Source organism: Schistocerca nitens, chromosome 3 (assembly GCF_023898315.1).
Source record: "Schistocerca nitens isolate TAMUIC-IGC-003100 chromosome 3, iqSchNite1.1, whole genome shotgun sequence".
Lineage (NCBI taxonomy): Eukaryota > Metazoa > Arthropoda > Insecta > Orthoptera > Acrididae > Schistocerca > Schistocerca nitens.
The window spans coordinates 785,956,316-785,973,280 of NC_064616.1; the positions used below are offsets into that span (position 1 = coordinate 785,956,316).

General features: G+C 41.8%; 1 protein-coding gene across 1 annotated transcript in view; it reads right to left on the reverse strand.

Moving 5' to 3' along the window:
* LOC126248800 (collagen alpha-1(XI) chain-like) overlaps window positions 1-16,965 on the reverse strand; it is a 571,383-nt gene that overhangs the window by 542,728 nt on the left and 11,690 nt on the right. The window lies entirely within an intron of this gene.

Consider the following 16,965-nt stretch of genomic DNA (forward strand, 5'->3'; position numbering starts at 1 on the left):
CGACCGTAGCAGCCGAGTGGTTCCGGACTGAAGCGCCTAGAACCGCTCGGCCACAGCGGCCGGCACACTTTAGTCCACAGCCACCAAAATCTGTTAACAGAAGTGACCTTCCTAAAACCTAGCACACATGATTTGACCAAAAGTTTTCCTACTGCATTGTCTCGTTGAAGGTCAGGTAGATTTGTCGTCTCGTTTTACCTGCGCTGGCCCTTAGGTGCACGGATACATAACACGTCGCCCAGGCCATTTTAGTAACAACCGAACGTTGCAGTGCATCAATGATCTCCACCTTACAGAAAAGTGTTGTTCTGAATCGCTCGCCTTCCCGTGACTCCAATTTTGTTGTTTCTGTTTGCTTAAAGTCTATGAAAAGCAAAGGCTGATAACTGTCAATGAAAATTTTGTATTTACAACTTCGTTTGATGAGTATAGCGAAGTGTGAATTAAAGGCAAACAAACTGTTCCTCATGAACTTGAGTACTGGCCGGATTGTGAATTCTTGTAAATATTTCGCATTACACTCTGGTAGCCCAGTAAGGCGTTGTAGGTGCAACAAAAACACTGAAAGGCATATGTTTCAGCTCCATTTCCTATAAATATCATTCATTATCCTTTGTTTGCTTTGTATTCTGCCTAACAACTTACTTTTCTGTTGCCTTTTATTATGTTTTTCTATCCTGTGTTTGTGGAGAGAATTCGTAGAGACAGACTTGTTTTATGTGTGTCCCACATCAGCAACCTCTTTCCTTTTGTTAATCCACATTATGAATGACCTCTGTGATGTGTGAGAAATTGAGGGTTCGTATGTACCGGTAGAAGCCAAAGAAGTTTCTTTCTTTTCTGCGTAAAGTCGTGGCAATTTTTAGTGAGCAGACATGTCCTTTAATCTGGCGTGGTGTTAAGCCACTGTCCTCCTGCTCTTTTCAGCGGTTTTCAATTGTTCAAACACTCACCGCTTCTTTTTAGCATTTTAGATTGGTCCAACACTCCTCCGACCCAGTAAAAAGACAGACTCCAGCGCTAACGACCGGTGGTTAAAGAGTTCTCTGGTTGCTCTCTTTCTTGGGACGCCGTCATGAGTATTCGTGCTCCTCGGAGCATGCTTTATCCTAAGTTTCGAGTTGTTCGAAATGAGTTAAATCTTCGTTTGCAATGTAGGTAACTGTCACGCTTTACTCGAGTTAGTAGTCACAAGTTTTATTCACGACAGACTGCATTTTTATTAAGAAATTTCTCAGACTGACGTTAGTGTTTTATCTTTATTCTGGATCTGATGCTGGACACATGCCTTCAGCATGTCCGTTAGTTAAATTCAGAACCTACTTCCATGTTTATTAATTAACTGACGCACACTTGTGTTGTGCGGAGTGAATATTGAGTAAAGTTTTCTTGTTTTCATAAACCATGGGCGTGGCCTCTGTACTGGCTTACCATCATGTGAAGTTCTCAAGTCCTTCAGTTTACTGATCGCCTCCAGCGAATTTCTGTAATTTCTGTTTTCACTTTTAATTATGCTAAACGTCATTCTGGTTCCTACATGACAGGTTGATCCTGCAGTTCTGTGTGGTACTGAGCACCATTTGAGTTTGAGTACAGGATTCCCACTAGGAGACTGATTAAAGGAATAGTTGTCAATTCACTAAGTAGATCGAATACCCCTATGCATATTCAAATTTATGGATATTGGACTTTACCAATTTTTGTAGCTGTTATACGGTTTGATGCTGAATCTATTGTCCACCACAGTAGGCCAAACTAACTGCATCACGCTCAACTCCTTGAGCAGAACGAATACCTATATGTATGGGAACGTTGAGATAGATTGGAATTTATTAAAATTATTGGCTTTTATGAAATATAGTGGAATCTAGTGAACCTGGATTTCTGTCCCTTGAAACCTCCCGCTTTGATCATAGAGCATGCTGGTATCAATATGTTGTATAATCACTCTAATAGTTTCTGTTGTGAATAGTCGTGTGCTGTGAGACTTAGAATTATTCTCGTTCTAATGTATCCAGTATCCACACTCCCTATTCCCCCCCCTCCCACCCCCCTCCCCCCCACCGTAGGGGTAGGGTTCACACTGTGATGTTAAAGTTAAGGACCGCTGGTATTAATCAACGATATGTCTTACGGAAGCATGTTAATCGTTTTACTTGATGCACGATGTGTGCTGCGAGAGTGAAGAGTTTTCTTTGTAATAAATGTCCTTTTGCAGACTATGAGTCACTTTTTCTCTCAAGTAAACTATGGTCTGCCCTTTTCCTTGCATTCCTCGTAAAATCAATAATAGAAAGAACATTCCATTAGGAAATGTTTGGCAAAAATACAAAGGAACATGATCATTGCATTGTGTCAACGTCTTCACGTTGGGATTTCGCAGGACACTATACATACAGTGGGAATGAAGCATAGAAATGCCACTTCCGAGAATTTACAAGAGTAATAAATCTCTTCAATAGTTCATGGTATATGGTGAAAGAGATATCCAGGAGAATAACTGTCAAACAATAGTAAGAATTAGAATATACGAGTAGATGCAATAACAACAAAAGATAGGGGATCTCTTTCAACACTTAAGTGTGTGTTACGACTGTTAATGTTGCATATCTAGTAGAGTTCTAAAGTCCTACCTCCTGGGTTTTAGGTTGCTTAAACACTTAAAAAATTGCACTATCTACTGAGTATTTCTGGGAACTAGGGCCGTTAATTTCATTTTGCTCATTGTAAAGTATTGCGTCTGTGAAGCATTGCAATTATTGTCTCAGTTAATGCTTCAATTTAAACAGTAGACTTTTCACAATATTGTTGGTAGACACAAGTAGACTACTTTAGAAGACTACGTGTTGACAACGGGTTTTCTCCACCTTTATCCATAATATTATACAAACTACATTACAGTTTACAGAGAGTAAGCTAAAACCATGTACGGGAAATAGTTCACAATGATCGATGACAGCAATAAAATCTACATTAACATGTTTAATCTACAGATCACTGTAAATTGGTTGGCAAAGAATGTTTCACATTGTACGACATCTTATGAATTCCTGAATTAGTAGAACTTTGCTAGAATGAAAGTGACGCTCTTGCGTTATTGACCCACATTGCGAAGTTGTTGTAGATAATCACATTCCAATGACAGTTTGAAAGTCATCTTCTCATAGTGTCCTGAAAGGTATTCAGGAATGGATTCGACTCTCATTCCCAACTGTTCATTTAATGTTACCATTTATAAGAAATTTTGCTGAGAACAATAGCCAAGAATTTGTTAATATTTTGATCTGTGCCATTACGTTATCAAATCAGTTCTGGTGCCACCAGCTTCGTCATAAATACATTTACACCGTAAGTATTGCAGTATGAGCGTTATGAAGCAAGGCGCATGTATGAGTAGGAAGAGAAGTTTATTCACTGCAGTTTGTTGTTTGCGCCCTCGGAAATAGCTAAGACACTATTACAAGAGCTATTACAGAGAGGATGTTATGACACGAGCCCAAGACCAAGCAAAAACCGCATGAGCTCTGTAGCGAAGCAGACGATGAAAAAGAGGCCCAGTTGACATAAACATACAGGAACTATCACACCAAATTGTCCCACACACGCACGGTCCTACAAAAATATTCATAGAAAATCAGAAATTAGTTTCAATGAGTGTCATGTGAAAAGAGAACGTGTACGAACTGTGTATTCTACTGAAACATTATCATATCAAGACTTCTATCAGACTGGAACTTTGCTGTTTCCACTGCGTATCACCGGTAACAGGATTTCGCAATTTATATGTGTCTTTCAACACTATATATTGAGGAAGTAACCAAGTTTACTACGAAAAAGAATTTGAAATTTAGAGAACTGCGATCAAGAATGAGGTCTGGAACGAATATTTCACTCTGCAGCGGATATTGCGCTGCTGTGAAATTTCCTGGCAGATTAGAACTGTATGTCAAACCGTGACTAGATCTTCGAACGATGCCTTTCGCGGGAAGCAACTATTACAGGCGGAGCAACGTAGATACAGCTGAATAGATCAGTCGGTAACAACATTGTCCGCGAAAGGTTACGTTCCTCCCACGATCTTCTACATTACATTACATTTATCGTTTTCCATGGATCCATTGGAGAGGAGTCTCTGGGATGTGGAAAGAGTCAAAGGTTTTTTTTTTCCCTCAGATAAATGGATATTGTACAGTTCGGATACATGGATATTGTACAGTTCTAATGCAGACAGGGTTATGAGCTATAATCCTTGTGAAGATATTCATTGATGGACTAGAAGGAGTTGGCCAACAGGAAGTTCTTTAATTCACTCTGAAACCGATCTTTGTTACTTACAAGACCTTTGATATGCTCTGGTGAGTTATTGAATATATGAATACCCATGTATTTGACTCCTTTTTGTATTTTGTACTAATTTTAAGCTTTTATAGTCCTTATACAGATTGTTTTTGGTTCTGGTATTATAATCATCTTTTGCACTATTTTGTGTAAAAAGACATGTTGGAAATGACAAAGGACATCAATGAGTATACTGAGAAGTAATAGTTACAATACCAAGTTTATTAAAAAAAAAGGTATCTGCATGATGATCTAGGACTGACACCAGATATAATTCTAATGACTCGTTTCTGAATTTTGAAAATGTTCTCTTTCTAAGAGGAGTTTCCCCAAAAGATGATCCCAAAACTCATTAGCGAATGAAAGTAGGCCGAATAAACTAACTTCTTCATTTTTAAATCACCTATTTCTGCTATCATGCGTACTGCAAATGTAGCTAAACTAAGGCGTTTCATTAAGTCTAGAGTGTGAGTTTTCCAATGTAGGTTGTGGTCAATTTGTAACCCTAAAAATTTGACACTGTCTACAGGTTTAATTTCATTGTTTGAATACATTATACTAATAGGGTCAGGTATTGTTTGTGATGTACTAAACTTTATGTACTGGGTCTTGTCAAAGTTCAATAACAATCCATTTGCTGCAAACCACCCACTGATGCTTACAAATATTTCATTAGCTGATTGCTCAGTGAGATTACGGATACTGTTTTTTATACCAATACTTGTATCATCTGCAAATAAGACAATATTTGTATTTTGTGACACTGCATATGGAAGGTCATTAATATATAATAGGGACCTAAAATAGAGCCCTGGGGCACCCCTTGTCTGATGGTTTCATATTTTGAATGACTATTGTTATGTGGTAAGCCTGATACAGACGACACACTGTTTTCTATTAAAAAGATAGGAACAGAACCATGAGCCTGCTACTCCTGTTATCCCATAATATTTTAACTGTTGTATAAGGATATCATGCTTAACACAATCAAAAGCTTTAGCCACATCACAGAATATTCCAAGTGGTAATAACTTTTGATTTACTGATTGTAATATATCATCTATAAAAGTGACTATAGCTTGATCAGTTGACAAGCCTTTCCGAAATCCAAACTGATTGCGAATGAGATTATTTTTCTGTACTAAGTGTTCATAAATTCTATTCTTCATAACCCTTTCAAACACTTTTGAAAATATTGCCAATAATGAAAAGGGACGGAAGTTTTCCACTGATGATTTGTCTCATTTTTTGTGTAATGGTTTGACGATAGCATATTTAAGCCTGTCTGGGAAAGTATCACTGTGGAGGGATTCATTACATTAGTAACTCATGTACGTCTACATCTAATATGTACATACATACTACTCAAGCCCCCATATGGTTTGCGGTGGAGGGTACCTTGTAACATTACTAGTCACTTCATTTCTTGTTCCACTCGAAAACTGAGCGACCGGTAAAACGACTATCTATATGACTCCGTTCGAGTCCTAATTTCTCTTATCTTATCGTCCTGGTCATTACGCGAAATTTACACTGGCGGCAGATGAATCGTTCTGCAGTCAGCTTCAAATGCCAGGTCTCTAAATTTTCTCAATAGTTTTCCTCGAAAAGAACATCGCCTTCCTTTCAGGAATTCCCATTTGAATTCCGTCGTCCGACCTCAAAAAGTTGCCGTCCCTAATTCATGTACATAAATCGTCTTTAACCTATAAGCGGTAAGTGGACGGTGTTGACCAGTACAGTACTAATCTTCCCCTTAAACCATTATCTTACTGCACATGGATTATATTTTATATGTTTTAACAAATCTGTCGGGTGACGTTTCGCAGATGATGTAGTTATTTATGAGGAAAGTTAACGTAGCCAGATTGCGTTAGTATCGAGTTAGATCTGAACAAAATACCAGCTTGATGAAAAGATTGGAAGCTAGCTTCTGACGTAAGGAAATGTCGGGACTGGTGCTATAGTGCGAGAGTATCTGGAAACCGAGAGATCGCGGTATCGAATCCCGGTCGGACCACAGAAATTTTCAGTTTGCCTATACACTAACTTTCACTTCTCAACGGTATGAGGAGTCGCCAGGAAACACATTTTGTTCAGATTTCACGTTAACTGTAGGTCAATTTTCCTTGGTTGGATAACTGGAGTAGATTAGGGACAATTCTGCAAAGTGGCATCCAGCCGAAAGACTTACACCCGGCTATTGAGCCACATGAAATCAGCGCACACGCTGCGGCAGAGAGAAAATTTCATTCTGGAAACGATCCCCCAGGCTTTGGTTGAGCCGTGTCTCCGCAATATCTTTTCTTTCAAGAGTGATTGTCCCACATGTTAGGAGAACTTCTATGAGATTGGGAAGGTACGAGATGAAATACTGGTGGAATTAAAGTTTTGAGGGCGGTTCGTGAGTCGTGCTTAGACTGTTCAGTCGGTACAGCATTTCCTCGCCAAAGGCAAAGGTCCCAGTATCATCATCATCATCAACATTATTATTATTCTTATTATGTAGAAAAACGCTATGTTCTGCACTTCGTGAACGTAAAAGCATTGTATTTTTTGACTGCATGATTAATAAATCAAAACTGGAGCTAGTCGTGTCGTACAAATATAAGGGACTAAATCTATAAAGATGCGAAAGGGAACGACCGCATAGGCTCAGTTGTAGGTAAAGCAAAAGGCTGGCTTCAATTCATGGATAGGATACCGTGAATCTACAGTTTGTCTGCAAAATCGCATACTGACGAAGCGTATTGGACCCAGGCCGGACTAACGTGGGGCACTCAGAGCATACAAAGTATGGCTGGACAGATATTCACACTACAGTGTGGTCCATGGGAAAGTGTAAAAGAAATTTTAAAAAATTGATTAGCATACACTGCGAGAGAGAACTTTCTTGAAAAACTCAACGACCCAGCACCAAGTGAGGTGGTGTATTGGTCAGTCAATGCACTAGGATTCGTAGGACCGAAGTTCAAATCCCCTTCCAGCCATCCACGTTAGGTGCATAATGGGATGGTTCATATTAAAATACAGCCGGTTTTTCTTCTTCGTAGTTTTCTGTTCCGAGCTTGCAATCCGTTGCTGATGACATCATTGGCAACAGGACGTTAAATCCTAATCCCTTTCCTCTCCTCAGAGAACCAGCTTTCAGGATGTAAATAATATCCTGCAGCAGCCTTTATATTTATTCTGTAGGGACTATGCAGGTAAAACTGAGAGAATAGCAGCTCGTGCAAAGGCGTGCAATCGTCATTCCCGCTACGTTCCATGGATGTAAATGAAAGAAACCTTAGTACATAGTAGAAAAGGAACGTTCTACCGCACTCTTCGTAATGAGTCGCTGAGAATAGATATAAATGTAGAAGTTAGACAGTGAACAGTATGACCGTGAAAACCGGTTGCACCGGTCCATGTCTTACGGGAATGTCCCAAATTTGCACACACAGCAAGGTCTTCGTTCCAGATTTTAATTGACAAAAGTATCTACGATACAATAAAAATGAAAGAATAACACTCCGAATCTTCCAGCTGATACTATCTCAGAGAAACTAAAGCGTAATAATAGCATTCAATCACCCAACGAAGACGAGGGTGCCCAGGGAACGAGAGAGAGGCCCTGAAGCTCTATGGTTGCTTGTCCCAGTAACATAATGGAGGAGTGAGATGGGCATAACATGGCACGGGGTAAATCATTGGTACTACGTGAAAAGTGAAGCGATGCGTAATATTTAGCGTGCTGAATAACTGTTAACATAAATTAAACTCGTATACCCGATATATTGCATTACAATAAATATATTAAGAATGAATGAATTAATAAATAAAATTAAAATCAGTCAAAATAAATTATGTGGACAGTCAAAATTCGCTATGTGTGTTTTATATGGCTGCGAAAAACATTTAGTCAAAAATTGCGTTCATTCACCATTTACGCTCCGCACAGACGTAGGTAAATGCTAAGTTCACTGAGAGTTTCTTATGACAGAATGTCACAAGTTCCAGTCTGGCCACGGGAATAGATCTGAATTTTATCCGTATGTCCATCCGTGTAATCTCCGTTGTTGCCCTCCAGAGGTGTCTGTATCTCATGGTCCGCGATACAACGTCTAGTGTGGCCTTCGAAGGTCGACTAGTGGGAACGGAAAGACTCATCGAGCAAAGACAGTGTGATACAAATATAAACAAATGAGGTGAATTTTCCAGTGGTCATATAACTCATTAAGAATTTTTAATAATGGATACGTCACCTTGCTAGCCGGCTGCAGATACTTCATGTGGGAACCTATTTGTTGTATCCACGTAGACATGGCCCACAAACTTCGCTAGTGTATGGTACGATCGTTAAATTAAAAAAAAGAGTGCATAATTTACTCCGTTCTGCTGGCTCTACAACGTACATCTACATATATATACTTGATGGGCCATCTTCCCGTAAGTGGAAGTGGGTAATTCACGTATCATTACCATTTCCCCCTTTCCGGTTGAATTAGAGAATAGTGCGTAGGAAAAACGTCTGTTGGGAAGCCTTCGTATGAGCTTGAATTCTGATTTACCATCAAGGTCATTTCAAGAAATATGCGTGGAAGGAAGTACTACGTTGCTTGACTCTTTTTGGCACGTTCGCTAACGGAATCTAAACAGTAACGTCTCCAAGACGGACGACGCTTCTCGTTTGACGTCTGTCGCTCGAGGTGCGTGATCACCTCCGGGAGATTCTTGGGGATACTAAATTAGTCCGTCATGGAACGTACTGTTCTTTAGATAGTCTGTGTTTTTTCATTCATTGTTCTTTGTAACGGTCTAAAACTCACCAGGAATGTTCAAGACTCAGTTGCACGAATGTTTTGTAAGCTGTCTCTTTCGTAGGTGAGTTACCTTTCCCTAGGATTCTTCCTACAAATATGTTAGCTACCTTTCCTGCAGCTAGTTTTATAACGGCCTTCAACTTCAAATCCATATGGAGGCCATAATCTTAGAAACTTGACGGATATCCATTTTTTCGGTGATTTATATATAAAGGCGTAAACAAACAATAATGCATCTTTATTATTATTTATACGTAATATGTTACGTTAATTTAGTGTAAGAATCAACTGTTAGCCACTATTAAATCGATTATCCTCTGCAGATTTTTCCGCATTACGTCACAATTTTCTGGTGTTGAGTCTTCCCTATAACGCAACAGTTTCATTCGCTAGCAGTACTGCCCAGGATCCGACGCTATAGGAAAAGTCATTTTTATTTAAATGAACAGTAACGGTCCTTAGACACTCCCCTGGGGTACGTCCGAAGCTACATTCACAGCTGACGATATCACCCCGTTAAGAACCACTAGCTGAATTCTATCTGCTCAATCTAATCACAAAACTGGTCCACTATTCAGTAAGTTCAACATTTATTTACTGGGGGACACAAAATAACTGTGTAGTAGGCCCCCTGGACATCAAAGAACACGGCATCCCGATTTCAAGATCGAACAGAGGGAACTGAGTTTCTCAAGCTCACTGTTCGAGGAATCCGTGTTAATTCCTACTGAAGAGAATTCCGGTACCTAACGAGGTTCCAACACCTATGATTCTACATTTCATTGATGTCAGCATTGGAAGTCGATAGTTAATGCACGCTTATCCCACGAGTCTTCTTGAAAATTAGAGTGATCAATGGCTTTTTTTTCCAATCGCTTGGAATGCTTTGTTTGATCCTGCTACCTATGGTAAACTGCTACCAGAAAGGGAGCAACTTCTTTCACATAATCTATGCAGTCTCGTGAACGTATTCCGTCAGTCCAGATGTATTTGGCAATTTTAGTTCTTAAAATACCGTGATCACTTATGTTAATAGCTATCATTTCCGCATACGTGCGATGGTTGAAAAGAAGAACTGTAATACGATCGTTCTCAGTGAAACGACTTTGAAGGATGGAATACAGTATTTCGGCATTCTGTATGTTATTCTGCGTCTCAGTACCAATATGATCACTGAGAGGAAAGGAAATGACTAGAAGTGGTACGCCTTACCTTCCGCCATGCACCGTACGGTGGCTTGTGGAATACTGTATGTATGTACGGCCGAACGTGGTAGCGGCACGGTCTAGGGCATCTTGTCACGGTCCGCGCGGATCCCCCCGTCAGAGTTTCGAGTCATCCCTCGGGCATGGGTGTGTGTGTCGTCCTTAGCGTAAGTTAATTTAAGTTAGAATAAACAGTGTGTAAGCTTAGGGACCGGTGACCTCAGCAGTTTGGTCCCATAAGACCTTACCAGAAAATTCCAAATGTGTGTACGTAGAGCGATTCAATAGGTAATCTTGATCCTTTTACTGCTTTCATATACGACCAAAGCCTCTTAGGATTGTTCATCATTTGGATGGATAAAATTAACTTTAAAAGTCAATGACCACATCTCGGATTACTCTGTTACTCTAATTTAGGCTTAGATTAGATTTTGATTGTAAATAATGATATGTCTTTAAATCTATGACGAAGCCCACTTTGCTTTCGTAGCACTTTTCTAACACGGTTATTCAAACACGACTGGTATGTCCCGTCCCTGAGAACCTTTCTCGAAACATAAATGTCAGAAGCGTGTTGTATCATACTGTCGAATTTTACTTACAGTGGCAAACCAAAGTCTTCAGGCTTCCTTTGATTACGGGATACACAAAAATTCCTTAATATCAAAAGGGTAGCAGTTTTGCAATCAATGCTAACGACTCTTCTATGCCAAATAATACCCTCAGTTGTTTAAGGCATTACGGATGTCCGACGTTTATTACTACTGTTATGAGATTTTGCCATGTAAACAAGACAGTTCATTTCTGTGCCATCAATAACTCTTGAGCCTTTTTGAACTCATATTATTTCACAATGTAAACGAAGAAACGTCAGGAATTAACGTCCTGTCGACGACGATGCCACTGAAGACTGAACAAAATCTGTGACTACGTAATTATTGGGAAATAAACTAACCCGAGCCTTCCAAAGAGATCATAGCGGCATTTACCTAGAGCGATTTAGGGAATCTAAGAAAAATATTAATTTGGATGATCGAACATTTAATTGAAAACCGGAGAAAAGCCGATGTAGTCTCAATATTTGCAAACTAAGGTATCTGTATGTTGTATAAACTCGTTATAAATTTATTTTTTGGACTGTGCGGCTGGTCCCGGCGGAGGTTCGAGTCCTCCCTTGGGTATGGGTGTGCGTGTTTGTCCTTAGGATAATTTAGGTTAAGTAGTGTGTAAGCTTAGGGACTGCTGACCTCAGCAGTTAAGTCCCATAAGATTTCACACACATCTGAACATTTTTGAAATTTATTTTTCTGCGTTTATGAAAACTGACGATTACAAAAGGATATGTCATGTTTAGTATTACCTTCATCGTTCGTGTGCCACATTTCCAGTTACCCTCCTTCGCTAATAGGAATCCAACTTCATGAAGCTAATCAGCGGAGGTTGTTTTCGCATCACAAAGGCTATCAGAAACGAACTCACGAAAATTTCCAATCTAATACAGATCTTAGTTTTTCCTGAGTACGTTAGATGAAGTCATCAGTAGAAAGCTATCGAGGTGCAGCTGAAGTCAGATCTCGAAGAAGATGAATGACTAAGATGTTTAATCAGACTTAAAGTGACGTTGTAAGTTTGTCCTTGCTTCCTGGGTCAAGAGCGTCATAATCCCTAGTTTCGGTCCTGTGTCAAAGTACACATTAGAAACAATTACACTATGCGCATGCAGGTGGCACGACAGTCATACACACTGGTGTCCAAAATTAAAGCAACAAACCGCTATTTCCCCTTGTTGTGTCTAATTATCGGTATAATCATACAAAATGTGAATAGATGTCAGTGCAATCGTGTTATTCACGGAAGTTGGCATTCCGGCCAATGGACAACCATGTCAACGATGACGTCAGGGCACCTACCAAACGGGTTAGTGTTTGCCGGGTAGTCTTACATCCACAATAGGTGTGTATACAGTCACAGACGGTGTAGTATGACACAAAGAGGACGCCTACCAGACTCTCTGGAATGGAGGGCCATAAGAAGAATGGAAGCAGCAAAGCCGCAAACCAATGTGGCTCAAAGGCTTAATGTCAATCGTTCTGTTGTTTCTCGGGTGTGGCGACAATTTATAGAGACCGAACCAGTATCCCAAGACCACGGCACGATCAACCACTTGTAACAGCACGACGGTGCTGCCTTAGTACTGCACGGCAACTGGCGTCTGACCTCGCAGCATCCAATGGACGTGTTGTATTGAGACAAACGGTGTTCAGAAGGCTTCGGCAGAGTAGCCTTTATTGTCTGAGACCTTCTGTATGTGTACCTGTGATACGTCTTCACGGAAGGGAACGTCTAGAGTGGAGTCGTCAACAAGCTAACTGGACGGTCGAACAGTGGGCGCCGGCGGCTGTGTCCGAGCGGTTCTAGGAGCTACGGTCGCAGGTTCGAATCGTGCCTCGGGAATGGATGTGCGTGATGTCCTTAGGTTAGTTAGAAGTACTTCTAAGTCCAGGGGACTGATGACCTCAGATGTCCATAGTGCTTAGACCCATTTGAACCATTTTGAACAGTGGGCCAACGTTCTTTTCGCAAATGAGTCTCGATCTGGTGTGGAGAGTGATTCTTGACGTATTCGCATCTGGAGGGAACGTGGAACACGATTTCGGAATCCAAATATTGTGGAAAGAGTTTGATATCGAGGAGTTTTCTTAATGGTGTGGGCAGGGATTATGTTGACCACTCTAACACCTCTTCATGAAACTGTACGGGTGAATCGGCAAGGTTTGACTGCTGTCAGGTATCGCGACGAGATCTAGGGACCTCACGTGCGGTTGTCGCGAGGTGGTGTGGCCACGGACTTCGTACTGATGGACGATAATGCTCGACCTCATAGAGTACGGCTGGTTGATGTTTTCTTGGTAACAGAAGATACTGCACGCATAGCGTTCTCTGTTCGCTCTCCCTATTTGAATCCCATAAAGCATGTGTGGGATGCGCTAGGGTGACAAATTGCATCACGTCAGCATCCACCAATCACTCTCCAAGACTTGCGAGCAGCTCTGCAGGAAGAATGGTCGTTATTGCCTTAACATGAGACTGATGACGTCACTCACAGCATTCCCCGTCGTTGTCAGGTCTGTATTGCAGCCAGGCGTGGTAACACCCAGTGCTGAGCACAGTAATCAGTTGTCGGAATGTGTTTGCAAATCCATTAAGTTGAAAAAAAAACAAAGAATATTTTTGTCTGCCGTTATGCATGTTTCAGCTGTTTACGTTCTGTGTTCTTTACATCGTTTCTAGTTTGCTATCACCTGTTTACACAGTTTTGTGGCAAGATAAAGGCAACCTTGCAAAATTTTCGTTTTTTGCTTTCGTTTTGGACACCAGCTATTTCTCGGGGAGGGTTGCATATACAGGATGAGGCAGTTAAGACATGCCATATCAAACATATCCAGGATGAAGAAATATGTCGAATTGCGGTTTTCGCTAAGCTATAGCGGACAATATGACGAATTTCCTGACGTTCGCAAGTAATTTTTATATTTTATAGTCGCCTATCACGACACCGACTTGGTTTTCTGTAATGGAACTTTATACGTTTTTTTCTGTGACATTTGAAAGAAGCTTCTCAGAGAACTTCAGTGATATAACGTGTATAGGATTTGATCAAATGGTAATAAGACAACAGCGTGGCAGACCACTATCCGTCCGTCAGGAGAAAAGGTTCCACAAACTTCTGCCCTGTCATACCAAGTATAAGCAAACACGTAACTCAAGTATGGTTCTTGTGTTTACTTGTGCCCTTGAAGCCAATCAGTCTGTGCTCTGCTGTTTTAGCAGTCAGACAACTTGCTCGTAGAGCTATTGAGACATTCTCAATGTATACGGCAGTCGAAAAAATGAATATCGTTTATGCGAATGTCGCCAAACTATTAGAGCAGCGGTACTGTTTTGTGCTGAAGACTAGCCAGTATGTGCCAAGAACTCACGGTCTGTCTTTGCAAATATTATAAAGAAAAATTCTAGAATTGGAAGTGTGGAGAATAAAATACGCCGAAGAAAAAGAAGAGCAACTGATAAAAGAACTGAAAATATTTTAGCAATGCAAATGTCACGAAGAGACATCTCGAAATTACAAGGGCGATTAACCGAGCTAGTGTTCTGCGAACACGATGTCGCTCCTATTTCTCACATGTAATGACAGATCCTCGTAAGGGAACATTTGGAGAGTATTGAAACGGTAATTCAGGAAACGCGAAATGATCTGTACACTAACCAAACTTAACACTTCTGTACTTTTATCTGTGGCGAAAATTAAAATAACAGATGTGGTAGGAAACACTCATGGCTCCCGAAGGCATGAAAGGCCTTATGACACGAGCCTGTGCTGCCTGTAACTCCAGATGAAATTCAACGTGCAGTATTGTTTCTCAAGAATCCCTTTATAGCGTGTAATAATGCTCATGGTCAACATCTTGAGTATTTGGTATGGAGCCGTGATAATAAACACACGAATGTGGTTGTTCACATTTGGCACAGTAGGGCAGACGTTTGTGGAACCTTTCGTCCTGACTGTGGAACAGTGGTTCGCAGCGCTTTTATCTTGATACTATTTGCACAGGTCACATATATATTATGTCGTTGAAGTTCTTCGATAAGCTTCTTTCAAGTGCCAAAGAAAAGAGTATATATTTCCATTAGAAAAAAAAGTCGGTGTCGTAATTCGGTGACCGTAAAAGATTAAAAATTCCTTGCGAACGTTAGGAAATTCGCCATATTGTCCGCTATAACTTGAAAAAAAAAAACCCACCTCGATATATTTTCTCATTACCTATATATGTTTGTGATGGTCTGTTGTATCTGCCTAATGCTGTATATCTACACTCCTGGAAATTGAAATAAGAACACCGTGAATTCATTGTCCCAGGAAGGGGAAACTTTATTGACACATTCCTGGGGTCAGATACATCACATGATCACACTGACAGAACCACAGGCACATAGACACAGGCAACAGAGCATGCACAATGTCGGCACTAGTACAGTGTATATCCACCTTTCGCAGCAATGCAGGCTGCTATTCTCCCATGGAGACGATCGTAGAGATGCTGGATGTAGTCCTGTGGAACGGCTTGCCATGCAATTTCCACCTGGCGCCTCAGTTGGACCAGCGTTCGTGCTGGACGTGCAGACCGCGTGAGACGACGCTTCATCCAGTCCCAAACATGCTCAATGGGGGACAGATCAGGAGATCTTGCTGGCCAGGGTAGTTGACTTACACCTTCTAGAGCACGTTGGGTGGCACGGGATACATGCGGACGTGCATTGTCCTGTTGGAACAGCAAGTTCCCTTGCCGGTCTAGGAATGGTAGAACGATGGGTTCGATGACGGTTTGGATGTACCGTGCACTATTCAGTGTCCCCTCGACGATCACCAGTGGTGTACGGCCAGTGTAGGAGATCGCTCCCCACCCCATGATGCCGGGTGTTGGCCCTGTGTGCCTCGGTCGTATGCAGTCCTGATTGTGGCGCTCACCTGCACGGCGCCAAACACGCATACGACCATCATTGGCACCAAGGCAGAAGCGACTCTCATCGCTGAAGACGACACGTCTCCATTCGTCCCTCCATTCACGCCTGTCGCGACACCACTGGAGGCGGGCTGCACGATGTTGGGGCGTGAGCGGAAGACGGCCTAACGGTGTGCGGGACCGTAGCCCAGCTTCATGGAGACGGTTGCGAATGGTCCTCGCCGATACCCCAGGAGCAACAGTGTCCCTAATTTGCTGGGAAGTGGCGGTGCGGTCCCCTACGGCACTGCGTAGGATCCTACGGTCTTGGCGTGCATCCGTGCGTCGCTGCGGTCCGGTCCCAGGTCGACGGGCACGTGCACCTTCCGCCGACCACTGGCGACAACATCGATGTACTGTGGAGACCTCACGCCCCACGTGTTGAGCAATTCGGCGGTACGTCCACCCGGCCTCCCGCATGCCCACTATACGCCCTCGCTCAAAGTCCGTCAACTGCACATACGGTTCACGTCCACGCTGTCGCGGCATGCTACCAGTGTTAAAGACTGCGATGGAGCTCCGTATGCCATGGCAAACTGGCTGACACTGACGGCGGCGGTGCACAAATGCTGCGCAGCTAGCGCCATTCGACGGCCAACACCGCGGTTCCTGGTGTGTCCGCTGTGCCGTGCGTGTGATCATTGCTTGTACAGCCCTCTCGCAGTGTCCAGAGCAAGTATGGTGGGTCTGACACACCGGTGTCAATGTGTTCTTTTTTCCATTTCCAGGAGTGTATATTAAAGTCTAAGACAGCTAAACAGGATTTCTAGAGGTTTTCAGTATCTACAAGAGTATTGGAAAAGTACGAACGTCTGTAAATATCTGAATAGCTTAAGGCACGATTTGGAATAACAAGATAGTGCAGAGGGCTCAGTACTCTTCCCTATAGTTCTATTTATTTTAGTTTGCGGTGTAACTTTACTTCATCGTTAATAAGTTATTCTTATGGTGAATAATCCAGTGGTGGAGGATGTGAACGCGTGGTATATATTATAATGGGCTGTATACTCCGTGCTATTAGAACTGATGAGAGGTGAGAATTTCCATAAACAACAC